The sequence below is a fragment of the Gallus gallus genome, chromosome Z, assembly GCF_016699485.2.
Source record: "Gallus gallus isolate bGalGal1 chromosome Z, bGalGal1.mat.broiler.GRCg7b, whole genome shotgun sequence".
Lineage (NCBI taxonomy): Eukaryota > Metazoa > Chordata > Aves > Galliformes > Phasianidae > Gallus > Gallus gallus.
This window is the reverse complement of record NC_052572.1, coordinates 29,898,211-29,914,614: the sequence shown is the minus strand read 5'-3', so window position 1 is coordinate 29,914,614 and position 16,404 is coordinate 29,898,211.

The window sequence follows — 16,404 nt, the reverse complement described above, 5'->3', positions numbered from 1 at the left end:
TTGGGTTACATGCACATCCAGTTCGGCTGGAAGGGTCGGATCAAATATACCTAGCGCCTGGCCCTGTTTAACAGCTATTTTTGCTTGCTGGAAGGCTTCTTGTTCTGTTCTACCCCAATCTCATACTTGGCCTATTTTGTTAATCGATATAAAGGTTTTAGCAGTTGTGCTAAGTGGAGAATAAAGGATCGCCAATATCCTAATATACCCCAAAACTCCTGCAACTGCTTTGGTTTCGTAGGAACCGGGAACGCTTGGGTCTTATCAATGATTGCACTGGGTAACACCTTAGTCTTACCCGACCAGACAACATCCAGGAATTTAACTGATAGCCCTAGTCCTTGTACTTTTTGTGGGTTTATAGCCCATCCTTTTTCCTGTAAATAAGTAATTAATGATGGTACTGTCTTCTCTAATGCCTTGATTGAGTCAGACGTTAACATCAAATCATCAATGTAGTGGTTCATTTTGACAGTAGATTGTTTGTTCCAATTTGCCAAGTCACGTGCTACCAAATTATGACAAAAAGTAGGCGAATGCACGTACTCCTGAGGTAGAACTTGAAAAGTCCACTGCCTGCCCTCCCACGTGAATGCGAACTGGTCTTGGGACTCCTTAGGAATTGGAATGCTGAAAAATGCATTTGCTAGATCCAGAACGCAGTGGTATGTTTCTATTTCTCTACTTAATGTATCCATGAGGGAGGCGATGTTGGGTATAGCCGCATGGATCGGTGGCGTGACTTCATTTAGTTCTCTGTAGTCTACTGTCATTCGCCACGTACCGTCTGACTTCCTGACTAGCCATATGGGGGAGTTGTATGGGCTGAGTGCAGGTCTAATGATCCCTACTCTCTCCAGCTCCTGCACAGTCTTGGTAATTTCTTCTTGCCCACCCGGGAGTCTATACTGCTTTGTATTTGTGATCCGGCGTGGTTGTGGAAAACAAATAGGTTCAATTTCTGCATGACCCCTTATGATTGCCTGCACTGCCCAGATACTAATACATCTTTCCCTTAATCTGAACTCTCCCACAGTGGTTTGGAGAGTCAAACCCGACAGGATATCAATCCCCAATATGTACTCTGGAACTGGGGTGATAGACACCTTGTACTCCCGGGATGGTAGACGCCCAACCCCCAGTTTCAACCATGTTTGTGTTACGGGGATCAACTGCCCCCCGAACCCAGCTATCATTGCCTTAGAGCCTGAAAATTGGTTTGGGTCACCATATATAATTGATGTTTCTGCCGCAGTATCTACTAATGCCATAACCTGCTGCACATTCTTTCAGGACCAATGAATCGTTAGTTCAACATAGGGTCTCCGGTCTCCTCTAGAGACCCTAGTCTTGGGGAATTTTGGCTCCCCTGTCATGCCATCAGCTCTGCAATCCCTAAGTCTTTTTCCTCTGATGGCTCGACTGTGGCTGCCCGGGCCACCTGAGGAGGTTTACGTTTTTTTGATGGGACTATGACGTCTTCTAGATTCCACGTGTTTTGTGGAATCCGTTCTACGAGTCTAACTCCTTCCCTTTTCGGGGAGCGTTGGAATCTCTGACTGTTTAGTAACTGTTTCCATAGTTGTAATAAGACCTGGTTAGGCTGTCCATCGATCTTTTGAAATTGAACTCCTGCCCTAATCAGGTCACTGAACATTTGTTTTCTTGAGACCCTGATGGGTCCAGATTGAATTACATTAGGGGCAGGTCTCCTAGGTCGTGGTGGCGGATGGATGTCTGACTTTTCCACCACCATTCGGACATTGCGCCTGGCCCGCAGGCGCTCTGTCTCCCCCAGATCTGCCACCAATTGGGCAGCCTGTTGTATAATGGCCTCTGAGGCCACTAGGGGATTCAGTATGGATACCAAAGTGCCATACTGATGTGGTGGAGCTTGCTGCAGGATGAGGTCCCTCATTCCTGCTGAAAATTTTATCATGTCTGGGCTCTCAAAATCCTCCTCATAAATTGCCTCCTTCATGCCTAATTCTCAGATGTAGTTTTGTAAGTCCTCCATAGAGGAACATAGGCTGGTATTTAATGGTATGTCAGTCTTATTTGTCCATGTCGCACAGCATGCGGCCATTAACCATGTAATCAGTGAATGATTTTCTTCACTGTGTTGCACAGCTGCATATAGTCTCTGCCTGAGGGCCGGGTGAGTAGTAATGGATGCCAGTTTTGAAATTTCTGGCCCATTCACCACAACACTTTCTGCCCCCTTGTCATATAATCAGAGCAACCACTCTGGCACGCTCTCTCTCGGTTTTTGTCTAAACTGTTGCACTAAATCCATTAATTCAGCCCTCTCAAAATTGCAACCTGTCTTTCCAGTTCTTCCACACGGTCACATGATAGTTGATTTTCATCAGTGAGAGCTGCTTCAGTTATATTTAGCAGGTTCAAAGCCATCGTCAGCGGCCACGCCACCATGGAGGCAGCTAACTGTCGTTCCCGTGTAGTGAGCACGTTTTTCTTTAGACTACTGAAATACTCAGCCAGGCAGGCTGAGGACTCCTGACCATTTCCTCCATCCCATAGGGGACCCCATTTTTCAACAATACAAGCAAGGCCGTGATATGGGGATCCTAGGAATCCCGGAATGTGCCCTGGCAAAACTTCACTTACGGGGCTAGCCTTTCCCCGTCCAAACCATCCCATGAAATTGTTCAAAAATGTCATGGTAATTATTTTAAGAGGCTTATAATTGGGTATCTTTAAAGATATTTGGCTGTCTGGCTCACCCAAATGTAGAACAAATGAAGGCAATGACAGAGCCTTTATTTGAGAAATAGGCACTGGAGGAAAAGGTATCAAAAAGGAATTGACTCACCCCTCCCGGTAACAGTGTGTAGAGAGAGATGAGCTGAAGAATGTGACCCTCCCCCGTTCATACAGTTGCGCCGCTGGAGAGAAGGGCAGGGGCAAAGAGGGGGACCCGTGCAGACTGAGACTGCACAGGAAGTATTGCAGAGACAGAAGGGGTGGCTCCAGACCACCCCCCTCCCTCCCTCCCGTTCAAGGCACCCACACACTCATGTAGCCCACCCATTGGTTCAGGCTGTGACCCTGGAATTCCACTACAATGTAAAATAGAAATTCTATTATTTCTGTAGTCTTAGCCATTTTTTCTAAGTATAGCCTCTTTCTTCCATCTCTTTCTAGTTCTGTCATGATTGTGCATTGATAAATTACAGAGGGCTTTGCTTACAAAATATTTGAATGATATAAATATTTTTTCTCTTTGTTTTTCCCTCCTACCATGTCAAGACAGTACTTTTTGTACTGTGATTTATCCTTTGACTATTGATAACCCTATTAGTCTTTATCAGTGTGTATCTGATCTGAAATGTGCTATTTATTTGGTGTGCTTGGAGATCAAGTTTAGGCTTTTGTTGAATCATTCCATCGATAATGAGGAAATAGGAGGGAAAAAAGAAGTAACTTGCATTGAGAGAAAAGCTTCAAAGCCTATTTAAGTCTGCAAATGCTTTCAACAGAATGTAGATAACTCTTGTAGTAACAAAATGGATAAGATTTCACCGTGTAACTGAACAGAAACCAACATTCAGCATGCCAGCGTTACATGACAAATGATTAATAAACTGCTACTCTCATCAGAAGATACCAACCTTCAGTGGCTGCTATTTCTGAATTTCAGAGTAGAATTTTATTTTCAGGTATTCTTATGCTGTAAGCCACTTTCTTCCTTTCAGTATAAATCACCCTCTTCTCTACACAGAGAATATATGTGGTTATACTGGCTATACATTAAAATATATGCTACATATTTTATGTTCTTCTGTTTATCAAACTAATATATATATCAGAACACCAGAAGAAAACAAACAAACAAACAAACAAACAAAAACCACACAAAAAAAAAACACCTTACAAATAAATTATAATCAAAGTGTAGTACAGAAAGGGAGGTCTGGACTGAAAATCTGTGGAAGTTCATGGAAAAATTCCAGTGAATAGTGGATAGTGTATATAACCTTTCTCTTAAAAGTGATACAGAGGCATACTGAGGATAAGGAGGAGGCTGAGGTCCTCAGTGCTTTCTTTACATCTGCCTTTAATAGTCAGATCAGTTATCCTCAGGGCACTTTATGCCCTGGTATGAAAGTGTGGGATGATACACAGAATACACTCCCAGTGATTCAGGTGGAGACAGTTAGAGAACTCCTCCACCATGTGGACTGTCACAAGTCCATGGGACTGGCTGGGATCCACCCTAGGATGCTGAGGGAGCAGGTGGGGGTAATTGCTGAGCCACTCTCTACCATCCATCAGTGCTTCTGGTTATCTGGAGAGATCCCAGAGGATTGGAGGCTTGCCGATGTGACTCCCATCTACAAGAAGGGCTGTAAGAAGGATCCGGGGAGCTACAGGCCTGTCAGCCTGACCTAGGTACCAGGGAAAGTTATGGAGCAAATTGTCTTGGGTGAGATCACACAGCATGTACATGCCATCCAGGGGATCAGGCCCAGCCAGCACGGGTTCATGAAAGACAGGTTGTGCTTGACCAACCTCATCTCCTTCTATGACTGGGTAACCAGACTGGTAGACAAAGGAAAGGCTGTTGGTTTAGTCTACCTAGACTTTAGCAAAGCCTTTGACATGGTCTCTCACAGTATTCTCCTGGGGAAACTGGCTGCCCATGGCCTGGACAGGTGTACCCTTCTTTGGGTAAGGAATTGACTATAGGGCCCAGCGGGTAGTAGTTAATGGAGTTAAGTCCAGCTGCTGACCTGTTACAAGTGGTGTCCCCCCAGGGGTCAGAACTGGGGCCCATCTGGTTTAATAGCTTTACTAATGACCTAGATGAGGGGATTGAGTGTATCCTCAGTAAGTTTGCAGAGGACACCAAGTTGGGAGGTAGTGTCGATCTGCCTGAGGGTAGGGAGGCCCTTCAGAGGGATGTAGATAAGCTGGATTGCTGGGCTGAGGTGAATGGGATGAAGTTCAACAAGGCAAAGTGCCGGGTCCTGCACTTTGTCCACAATAACCCCATGAGCTATAGACTTGGGACAGAGTGGCTAGATGACTGTGAAGAGGAAAGGGATCTGGGGGTTTTGGTTGATGCTCAGCTGAACATGAGCCGGCAGTGTGTCCAGGTGGCCAAGAATTGGTGGCCAAGACCAATTCCATCCTGGCCTGCATTAGAAATAGTGTGGCCAGCAGGAGCAGGGAGGTAATCATTCCCCTGTACTCAGCACTGGTGAGGCTGCACCTCGAGTACCGTGTTCAGTTTTGGGCCCTCACTACAAGAAAGACATTGAGGCCCTGGAATGTATCCAGAGAAGGGCAACAAAACTGGTGAGGGGTTTAGAGCACAAGTCTTACGAGGAGTGGCTGAGGAAGCTGGGATTGTTTAGTCTGGAGAAGAGGAGGCTCAGGGGAGACCTCATTGCACTCTACAACTTCCTGAAGGGAGGTTGTGATGAGGAGGGGTTTGGCCTCTTCTCCCAGACAACAAACAGGACCCAAGAAAATAACCACAAATTGTACCAGAGTTGGTTTAAGTTAGACATAAGGAAAAACTTATTCTCTCAGAGAGTGGTCAGCCACTGGAATGGCCTGTCCAGGGAGGTGGTGGAGTCACCATCCCTTGCAGCGGTCAAGAGGTGTCTGGATGAGGAGCTACGAAATATGGTTTAGTGGCTTGTGGTAGCAAGGGTAATGGGAGGACAGTTGGACTAGATGACCTTGTAGGTCCTTTCCAACCTTGAGATTCTATGATTCTATGATTCTATATTCTTGATCAGAAATGTTTTACTTCATAATGTAACTTATTCTTCCTGCTTCCAAAACACATTAAACATTATCAGATAATTTCTAGTAATGCCAAAAAAGCATAAAATCCTAACATTTGTAATAATTTTAGAGGCAGTTTATATATGGAAAATGATCAAATATCAGATAATCCTCTTTTTAGGTGACCAGTTGTTTGTGAAGCTCATGCACTGTGCAAAAGGAACGTTTTATGGTGGTTGCACAGCCTACTTTGTTGTATATTTGTGCACTTTGGGAAGGTTTTATTGTATTGGATTTATCTTTTCTCTCTTCAAATATCAAGATAGGTTTAGTCAGTATGATGAGCAAACAGCAGTTATTGTGTTCAAGATAAACTTTTTCAAGTGGCTTCATCTTGAAAGAAAGTTAGGGAAAACTTCTTCTCGTAATGTAACCCAGATTGTTTACAGTTCTTCTTTGGTATGTCTTATTGTGCATAAGACAGGTTATCCAACAACCATCTTTTTACTAAACCTATGTTTTTTTCTCCTATTTCTATTACGGCAACTTTCTTTTTTCTCGTTTGGGGCAGATAAGTTAGTTTTCTCAAATGAAAAATAAAGTCTGAGGAATTCTTTACGTAAAACTGTATCATATCATGATGAAGTTATGCCATACATTTCTCCTATTGCTCTCCAACCAAAGCAATCTAGTCATTAGTAGAGGAAATAGAACTGGCATTGATAACAAGTAACTTTGAGTTATATTCGTTCTCCATTTGTTCAATCTTTTATGATCAAATTTTAATAGTCTCAGGCAGTTCTATTTCATTATGAAAGGACTGATATATTAGTGGTGTAATGCTGAATCTCAGGAAGTACCTTGCAGGAGTAGAAACCGCTTCCTTACTTTGTTTTAACCTTGCATGCTTATTTAAACAGAAAATAAATGCTCAAAAATATAACAAATGAATACAGGAGTGAAGCCATCCCTGTTGCTAGATTAAATGTCATTGAAGGCAATTCAGTGGTGAGGCAACACAATAACTCACAGTTTACTAAGTACACATCTGACTCTGTCATACCTGATGTGCTACAAGACTGCTGTTATTAAGCAGGGCAAAAATGATGGCACAGGATTTGGCATGATGCCTTGTGCACAAAGCATGTTGGGTAAAACCGGGTAAGCATGGGTTAAAAGTTGATAGAACATCCCTTCCAGTCCAGTAACAACTGAGAAATTATTTTCTCCAGAGACCATGGGGACTATGCTGATTTATGTGAACCATCACAGAACAATTATCACACCTATATCTACATACATACATACACACATATATATGCATATATATATTTATATATCTTCTTGAAGACACACATGGTAATTTCTACCATCCATTTTCCAAGGAGCAAAATGAATCCTTTTTCACTCCTCTATCTTTACTGAGGTCTTTAAGCACATAAAGCAGAGCTGCAGTTAATTCCATCTTTTTTTTTTTTTTTTTTTCACTCTCTCTTACTTATTTATATGAGGTGTCTCTCTATTTCTTAAAAAAAATATTGGCATCATTGACATGAAAAGAAATTCTGTGTGCCAAGTGAAGAAGAAGGAAATACTGTGTCACAGTGGTTATAATAAATTTGAGATAAACTAAAAAGTTCTTCATCTTTTCTAAAGATAGAAGACTGACAAATTTTATATCTTTGAAGTATACTGAGAATAATGCTGAAATTGCTGTGAATTAGCAGGCTGGTATTTCCCTTGCATAGCTCTCATAATGGTCCCAGGTCATTCAGTAATCTATTTCTTTCTAGGTACACAATCCTGAACTATAAAAAAAAATATATATATATATATATATTAATGCAAAGTTCTAATTTCCCACTTTTGTATGTTATTTATTTTAAATATGTCATCAAATAAATCCAATAGCAAAAGATGCTTCTGTTGTTCAAGTTTTTCAATTCCTGTGAGTGAGTGTCCGTGCTGATCTTTGGAATTACAATATACCTAGCAGGTTTAAAGAGACTCCATTAAAGAATAAAGAATAAAGTCAGGTGGTATTATTTTTATGTTTATGTTCTTTCATCTTCTTTGCTGTTGTATGTTTTTGAGTGGCTTTTATTTTCTGTGCAGTGATATTGTATATTACTGATGGTTTCTATGGACATTGTTTCAAGAATTTCTTCTCAGCAGCAATTGTGTATTTTCAGATTGGCTGTTTTTCTCATAGATAGTGCCCAGCAGTGGTTATAAATATTAGGCTTTGGTTAGGCTTTTGTCTTTGGTTAACTCTTAAACTGCTTTTTCTATTTCTAATGAAGATGTGATTGTTTTTTGATCTAGATTGTACTTGTAGATTTATTTTATAATGTGGAAAAATGTGGTAGTGACAGGAAGGGTTTTAAAAACGATTTCATAGAGTAAATGAATGGCTAGTCAGGAAGGCATCACTCCTCTTAATTAACAGATCTCTAATTAGAGTTGACAGGAAAGCTTGTGGAGTTCAGATCAACCTTAGTATACTAACATACACCTGCAGCTCCTAATTATTTTCTTCAAGTAACAAAATATAATAGTTCAAGTACTAGATCAGATTACCTAGGGCCTCCATCCAACCTGGTCTTAAACTCCTCCAGGGATGAGGCATCCACCAACATCTCTGGGCAACCTGTTCCAGCACCTCATCACTTTCTCAGTAAAAAACTTCCCTCTGACATCTAGTCTAAATCTACCTTCCTTTTGTTTAAAACCACTCCCCCTTCTCCTGTCTATTTCCTTCATGTTTATAAACTCACACTTCTGCCCAGTTTCACTTCACAAGGAATAGTCTAGGCAATCTTTTTTAATTGATGAGTGATATTTCACTAGGTGAACACTGTTATTATCATATATACTTACAGTGATGCAATTTTAATATTTTTTTATACACAACACTGAATGTACATCTGGATATACTGAGTGCTCTTCACACACACACACACAAACACACAAAAAGTGATGAAATAGCTATTATTTATATACTTTTAATAAAAGCTGTACTTTTTTTTCCCTAGTTATTCATGCTCTTGCAGTAGTTTATCAAGACGACAAGTACGTTTATTCTCTTTTTAAAAAATATTTATTTATTCTTCTCAGTTAGATAATTGCATGTATACATTCAAGATTACTCCAGTTTTGAAGCTGTTAAAGAGATGGTGGGTTAATTTGGATCAGTTAAGTTGATGCTCTGGATAGTTGACCACTGCTGTGGACAAAAATGGTTAGAATGTACAACAAACTCCCGCAGATGAAAGCCTCAAAATTAGACTTTGTTTTGCAGTGCTGGAACAAGGGTAAGGTGAGAATAGTACATAATTACAGAAAATTTGCTAAAACCCTGGCAAATAGTGTTTCCATCAAAGGCTGTACTGCTGTAAATCCATAGTAGCAGAATTCACAAGAGATGCCAGCAGATGGAAAGAGCCTGTTCCTTCAGAAGTAGGGAGAGAAAGACAGTCATACAGTATTTAGTAATCCTTGCTACAATTTGAAATTTAATAGGAATTATGTATGTCAGTGGTGAGGGTGTATTTCTGCTTCTATGATTAATCTGTGAAATACCAAAAAGTGAAAGCTTCTGTTATTACTTGATGTGAGTTAAAGACTGCTCGTATGTACATACAATGATATTGGAAACATTAAGTAAGAAATACTGAGTCCTGTACCAGAGGAGAAACAATCCTGTGCAACAGTACATGCTGGGAACCACCCAGCTTGAAAGCAGCCTAGAAGGAAAGGACCTAGAAGTTCTGGTAGACAAGAAGTTGAACATAGGTTAGCAATGTGCCCTTGCTGCTAAGAAAGCTAATCTTACTCTTGGCTGCACCAGACAAAATATTGCCAGCAGGTCAAGAGAGGGGCTCCTTCTCCTTCACTCAGCTTTGATGACACCAAACCTAGAGGTCTCTGTCCACAACTGGCCTCCCAAATACGAGACGTGGACATACTGGAAAGAGTCCGGTGGAAGGACACCAAGGCCATCAAAGGACTGAAGCACCTCTACTGTGAGGAGCGACTGAAAGAACTGGGGCTTGTTCAGTTTGGAGAAAAAGAGGCTCAAGGATATGCTTGTCAACATGTATTAATGCTTGAAAGGAGGCTGCAAAGAGGACCGAGCCAGGCTCTTTTCAGGGGTGCCCAGTACCAGGACAAGAGGCAGTGGGCACAAACTGGAACACAGGAAGTTCCATTTGGACACCAGGCAGCACTTCTGTTCTGTGTGCATGACAAAGCATACAGGTTGTTTAGAGAGGTTGGAGAGTGTCTGTCCTTGGGGCCTTTCTAGATCTGTCTGGATGCTGTCCTGAGCATCCTGATGTAGCCGTCCCTCCCTGAGAAAGGGTTCTGGAACGTGTGACTTCTAGAGGTCTCTTCCAATTTCAACCATTCTCTATTTTGTGTGTGTATAATGGCTTTGCACCAGTCATATTAAAATTAGGATAATGTAATTCATAGCTTGTAAAAAAAAAAACAAACAAAAAAAACATTTGCTTATGCTTTTAATGTTTATTTTATTCAGGGTTATCTGGTGTTTAATTTTCTTCTTCTGAATGAAGGCAACAGATACAAGATGTATTCAGATCCTAGCACTTAAGGTTCTGCTCTAATGAATGACAGTTTTTTATTTTGTTCAGTTCTTCATTTCTTAACATCAATCTTACAAAGTATTTCTTGGCACTGCATGAGAAAATGCATACTTAAACCTAGTGGTACTTCACAGAACAGTTCCCACTGAATATATAAAATTTATCTATTATACATGTATATGTATTTTAGTTAAGCATACTGGATTTTTTGAGAGAAATTTTGAAGGAGTTTTTCATGTGCTAATTTGAACTATGCACCTTAATACTATTTTTTCCTTTATTTTTTGAACTGAAAATGGACAATCCATCTGAATTACCTCTTGAAATCTGATCAAATGTTCCAGATGTTCTATTATGAACACTACAGTTTGTCTGTGATCCATATCAAAAATGCAGCTGTCAACACTAAAGAACACCTGCCACCAGTTTGCTCTCAGCAAATTATTTTTCAGTTTTATTAGGGAGTGCAGTAAACTGCCAGAACAAAGCTTTGATCTTGTGTTGAAACCTGCATCACATTCCAAATTCACAATGGGTAAATAAATAAGTTTAAAGAAGTTTACATGAAAATAAACTTGAATACGCTATGTTACATACAAAAATGTTTTGCTTCTAAATGATTTTGTGAATTCAGAATGTTGTTCCATGGAAGAACACAAGCTATTAAGAAATGTGCAGTTCACTTATGGACTGTTGAGATTGTATGTGTAGAGTGTGTAATTGAGAAAGGAATATGAGTCACAATACCTTCAAATAATTAATTTTCCACTTTGCTACTAGGAAGAGAAAATCATGGGCCACTATCATTTCATTTAGGATAGGTATTTGTATTGGATTTAGAATAAAGCTAGACTGACATTTTGAAGAGAAATGTATTTACATATGACAAAATGCATTCAACAAATCTGTTTACTTTCCAGATATTCTTTCACTGTCTGTCTCACATATAAACCATGGCTTCTGGTGCAGGGCTTTCATCTTATCCTCTCCATAGAGAATGCAGTCCATAAATCATATGACAACTTTTTATTACTTGGGATTCTGAGATGAAGATGAGGTATAGCACATTTCATACAGGATCACAAGTTCTGAGACTGAACTATATTCTACTAAATGAATGATTATACCTTTATCTGCTGCACCACCTTGTTGGAGGTTTATGGTTCTGAACTGCATTTATCACTTATATAACACTGCACAATGCCAGATATCTATTGCTTTTATCATCTCATGTTTTTAAAAAAGCTTTTTTTTCTTGTTGTTGTTGTTGTTGTTTTGTTTTGTTTTTTGGCTTTCTCATTTTATAATTTCTTTTCTTATGTGACATAGCTTTTAGAAGTAGGTGATAAATATGCATTTGAGATTATATATTTGATATCATATTTCTAAAACACAATTTTGTAATTGAATGTTTGTGTAGGAGCACAAAAGCGCTCAGTTCTTTTCTACTAGTCTTCTGTTTAGGTACCTACTATGTCACCCATTGGATTTACCCCTTCTTGCTTTCAAGTGGTTTACCACAGAGATTATTAATTATGTAAATAAAACTGTCTCTGTATGTGAATAGAAGTACACACTGAAAATGTACAAACTGGTAGAACTCCTTGAATTTACAATTAAAGGAGAGCTTGCTAACTTTCCCCCTGAGACATCAACTCAATGCTTTATATATTTTTTTATATCTGGAAACTCATTAATTAGTAGTAATATTAGTAGTTAAAATAACAGAGAGCAGTAGAAATTGTAGACAGCTTAATTTGCTCAGTTGCAACTGATTATGAAAAATTTAATTACTAGTCAAAATAAAAAATACATTAAACGGCCTTGTGTTATACTAAAACCAAAAAACCTGACAATTAGTCAACTTTTTAATATTGAAGAGTAAAGAAACAGAATTTCAGCTTTTCCATCAATACAATATCGTGAAAAAATGTTAACAGTAATAAATATGTTTATATTAATAAACTTATTTTAAATTTGGGTAAAATGCAGAAAATAATAAGTAAGAAAAATAAAGCAAAAAAAAACAGCTTTAGAAGACACTTTCACTTAAGTTTGTCTTCAGCTGTTGTTATTTATCCTTAGTTAGCTGCAAACAATCCTACAGATCAATATTAACCAGGAATGGAATAGTAAAGAGAAGTGCGTAGAAATAAGGAAAAAAGAAATTATTTGAACAGAAGCTTCAGATTTTGTTTTCCTAAATTTTGAAGGTTTTTTTTTTTTTTTTAAGTCAGAACTTTAAAATGCTGGTGACATGATTTTTCTTTTTTTTCTTTTTTCTCTTTTCTTTCTTTCTGCTTGTCTTTCTTTTTTGCTCTCTTTCCTTCCTTTTTTATTTCTTCACTTGTTTTCTTCCTTATTTTTCTTTTCCTTCTTTATTTCTTTCCTTCTTTCTCTTTTAAGTATTCCATCTATAGAATGATTCCTAGCAATGTTCATTTGGTCATTAAAAGTAATAATATATCTGTTGCTCTTAAAGTAATAACAAAATCACAGGGCACAGAATCACAGTGTTTGGAAGAGACCTCAAGAGATCGTAGAGTCCTTCTGCCTTGCTAAAGCAGGTACCACAAATAGGCATACAGACAGGTCTTGAATATCTCCATAGAAGAGGACTGTACAGCCTCTCTGGGCAACCTGTTCCAGTGTTCCATCACCCTTACTGTGAAGAAGTTCCTCTGCATGTTATTATGGAACTTCTTATGTAAAATGTTTAGGCCATTACTTCTTGTCTTATACTACACTCTACTAAGAAGAACCTGGCCTCATTCATTTGCCTCCCACCTCCCTTTAGATATATTTAAAAATTTATCAGATCCCCTCTCAGCCTTCTTTTTTCAAGACTGAAGAGGCTCACATCACCCAACTTTTCATCACAGGGGAGGTGCTCCAGGCCCACATCAGCAGGGAAGATGCTCCAAACCCTTTATCATCTTTGTGGCCCTCTGCTGAACTCCTTCTAGGAGATTCCTGTATGTTTTGAACTGGAGAGCCCAGAACTGGTCACAGTATTTTAAATGTGGCCTCACTAGGGCACAATAGAGGCGGAGGATCACCTCCTTTGACATGCTGACAATGCTCTTTTTAATTCCTCACAGGATACCATTGATCTTCTTAGCTACAAGGGCACACTGTTGGTTTGTGGCAAACCTGTTATCCACCAGGACCCCAAAGTCCTTCTCTGCAGAGCTAAACTCCAGGTCATCCACAAACCTGTACTCACGCATACAGTTATTCCTCCCCAGATGCAAGACTCTAGACCTGTTCATGTTAAACCTCATCAGGTTCCTCCCTGCCCGCCTCTCCAGTCTGTACAGGTCTTGTTGAATAGTAGTACCACCTTCCAGTGCCTTAGCCACTCCTCTCAGCTTTGTTTCATCAGCAAACTTCCTGAGAGTGGGCTCTATCCTTTCATCCAGGCCACTGACGAAAATGTTGAACAAGACTGTACCCAGCAACAGCCCCTGGGGAACACTGCTAGTTGCAAGCCTCCAACTATACTCTGGCTATTTATTTCCATGTAAACTACAAGTGATAAAAAGAATACAATAACACTACTTAATAGAGCAAACTCTCAACTATAAAATACTATTTTTCAACAAAATCTCCACCATTAACATATTTGCATGGATGAGCTGCATGACATTCTTTATTTCATATTGTGACAGCTGTGCATGATGTCTAGAACATGGCTTATCTTTCATGTTGCTGTCACCATTGCTGAAATATATTATCCACTACTTCATTGTGCTAACATCCACTGTTTCATCTCCATAAATGTTCAGCAAGCATCAATGGATGTCAGTAGATTCAATATTTTCTGTCTGGAGCAATTCAATGAATGTCTATGTTTCATACAGTCCTCCATGTCAGATTCCATTTTGCCAGACTGCTCCAGTGTGGTCACACAGCCACAAAATTTAATGGAATACTGGAAGGAAGTTACAAACTCTACTGCCATACCACCAACATCCTCCTCTGCTATCATGGGTCACCATAATAAAATAGAAGGCATTACTTTCAGCTCAACTCTCACCATAATGAAAAAATATCCTTTGAATAACTCAAATTGAGAAAAAGAGTCTACTTAAGTCATTAAGTCAACATGAAGATTTACCAAGAGAAAAATCACTCCCATCTATATTAAGGTGGTCCTCCACCTGATCAGATTTTTCACAAAAATTTCACTCTCCTGGATCAGAGAAGCCACAGTAGATTATGAAATCCAGACAGCTTCTGAGATACAATTCACAAATGGAACATTTTATGGCTAACATCAAATTATATAAACCTTTCCATGTCTGAAAGCATGCAGACTAACATCATGTAGTTAGAACAAGAGATCATGCAGATTTAAGAGTTTTATGAGCATGAATTACTTACATTCCATAATTCAGTGTGATCTAGCCACAGTACCAGCTTAGTTGGTTTGTGGAAAGTAAAAAGAACTTAACACAGTTTTCCACTAGAACAGGATAGCTACAGGCACTCTTATAGTGGTGGAGTTCCTCATCACTTGTGCAGCATAAATTAAAAACTTTGTGGACAGGGTACATAAGAGTACCCTGGGGAGAGTGAGCGTGCAGCTGTGTGATACTTAGCTGGCTGCAGGGTTAAACCATAACAGTATGGTAAGACCACAGATGAGCTAATCCATCAACACATTTTCAGCTCTTTATACATTTGAGTAAACTTACTGTCTGTTAGAATATACAAGGATATTCTTGTGTATGGCAAAGGGTTTTCTCCTGTCAGAATACACAGTATCTGAGGAATTAGGCCTTATTTTAAAAGGAATTTACAATTCTCTCTTTTCTCTAATATTCTGTGCACTTCAGGATATTTTCTTATGCCCTTTGTTCATCTCCTCTAAAATCATGAAACAGACGTAATAAGGCCTGGAAGAGACCTCTGGAGATAACTGAGTCCAATGCATCTGCTAGGAACATGTTCCCTACAAAAGATCACACAGGAAGGTGTCCAGATGGAGAGAATCACAGAACTGTAGGGGTTAGAAGAGACCTCTAGAGATCATCAAGCCCAGCCTCTCTGCAAAGCAGACCCCCTGCAGCAGGCTGCACAGGTCAGTGTCCAGGTGGGTCTTGAATATCTCCAGAGAAGGAGAATCCACAACCTCCCTGGGCAGCCTGTTCCAGTGCTCTGTTTACCTCACAGTAAAGTTCTTCCTCATAATTTTATGCAACTTCCTGTGTTGCAGTTTTTACCTCTTGCCCCTTGTCCTGACACTGCACAATACTGAAAATAACCTGGCCCCATCCATTTGACTTGTGCATTTTTGGTATTTATAAATAGTGATGAGACCTCCTGCTATTCTTCTCTTCTCCAGGCTGAAGGATTCCAGGTCTCTCAGTCTCTCCTTGCATGGAGATGTTCCTGGTTCTCAATCATCTTTGTGGCCCTCCACTAGACTCTCTCTAGAAGATCTCTATCTTTTTTGAATTGAGGAGCCCAGAACTGGACACAGTCTTCCAGGTGTGGGCCTCACTAGGCTAAAGTAGAGGGGAAGGAAAGATTACCTCCTGCAGGCTGTGGCCTTCTTGATTCACCCCAGAATACCATTAGACTTCCTGGCCACAAAGGTGTACTTCTTGCTCCGCCTGTTATCCACAAGAACTCCAAAGTCCTTCGCCTCTGTGCTCATTTCCACTAAATCATTCCCAAGACTGCATTGGTGCATGCAGTTATTCCTCCTCGTGCACAGAACTCACACTTGCTCATGTTGAAGTTCATCAGGTTGCTCTCTGCCCAGCTCACTAGTCTATTCCCATCTTGTTGAATGGCAGCACAGCCTTCTGATGTGTCAGTCACTTCTTCCAGATTCATACTGTCAGCTGAGGTTGGACTCTATCCCTTCATCCAGATTGTTCATGAAGATATTGAACAAGACCATAGCCCTGGGGTTGCACTACTTCTTACAGCTCCAACTAGACTTTGCACCATTGATCTGCCAGTGACCACCATCTGAGCTCTACTAGTCAGCCAGTTCTGAAGTTACCTCACAGTCAACTCATCT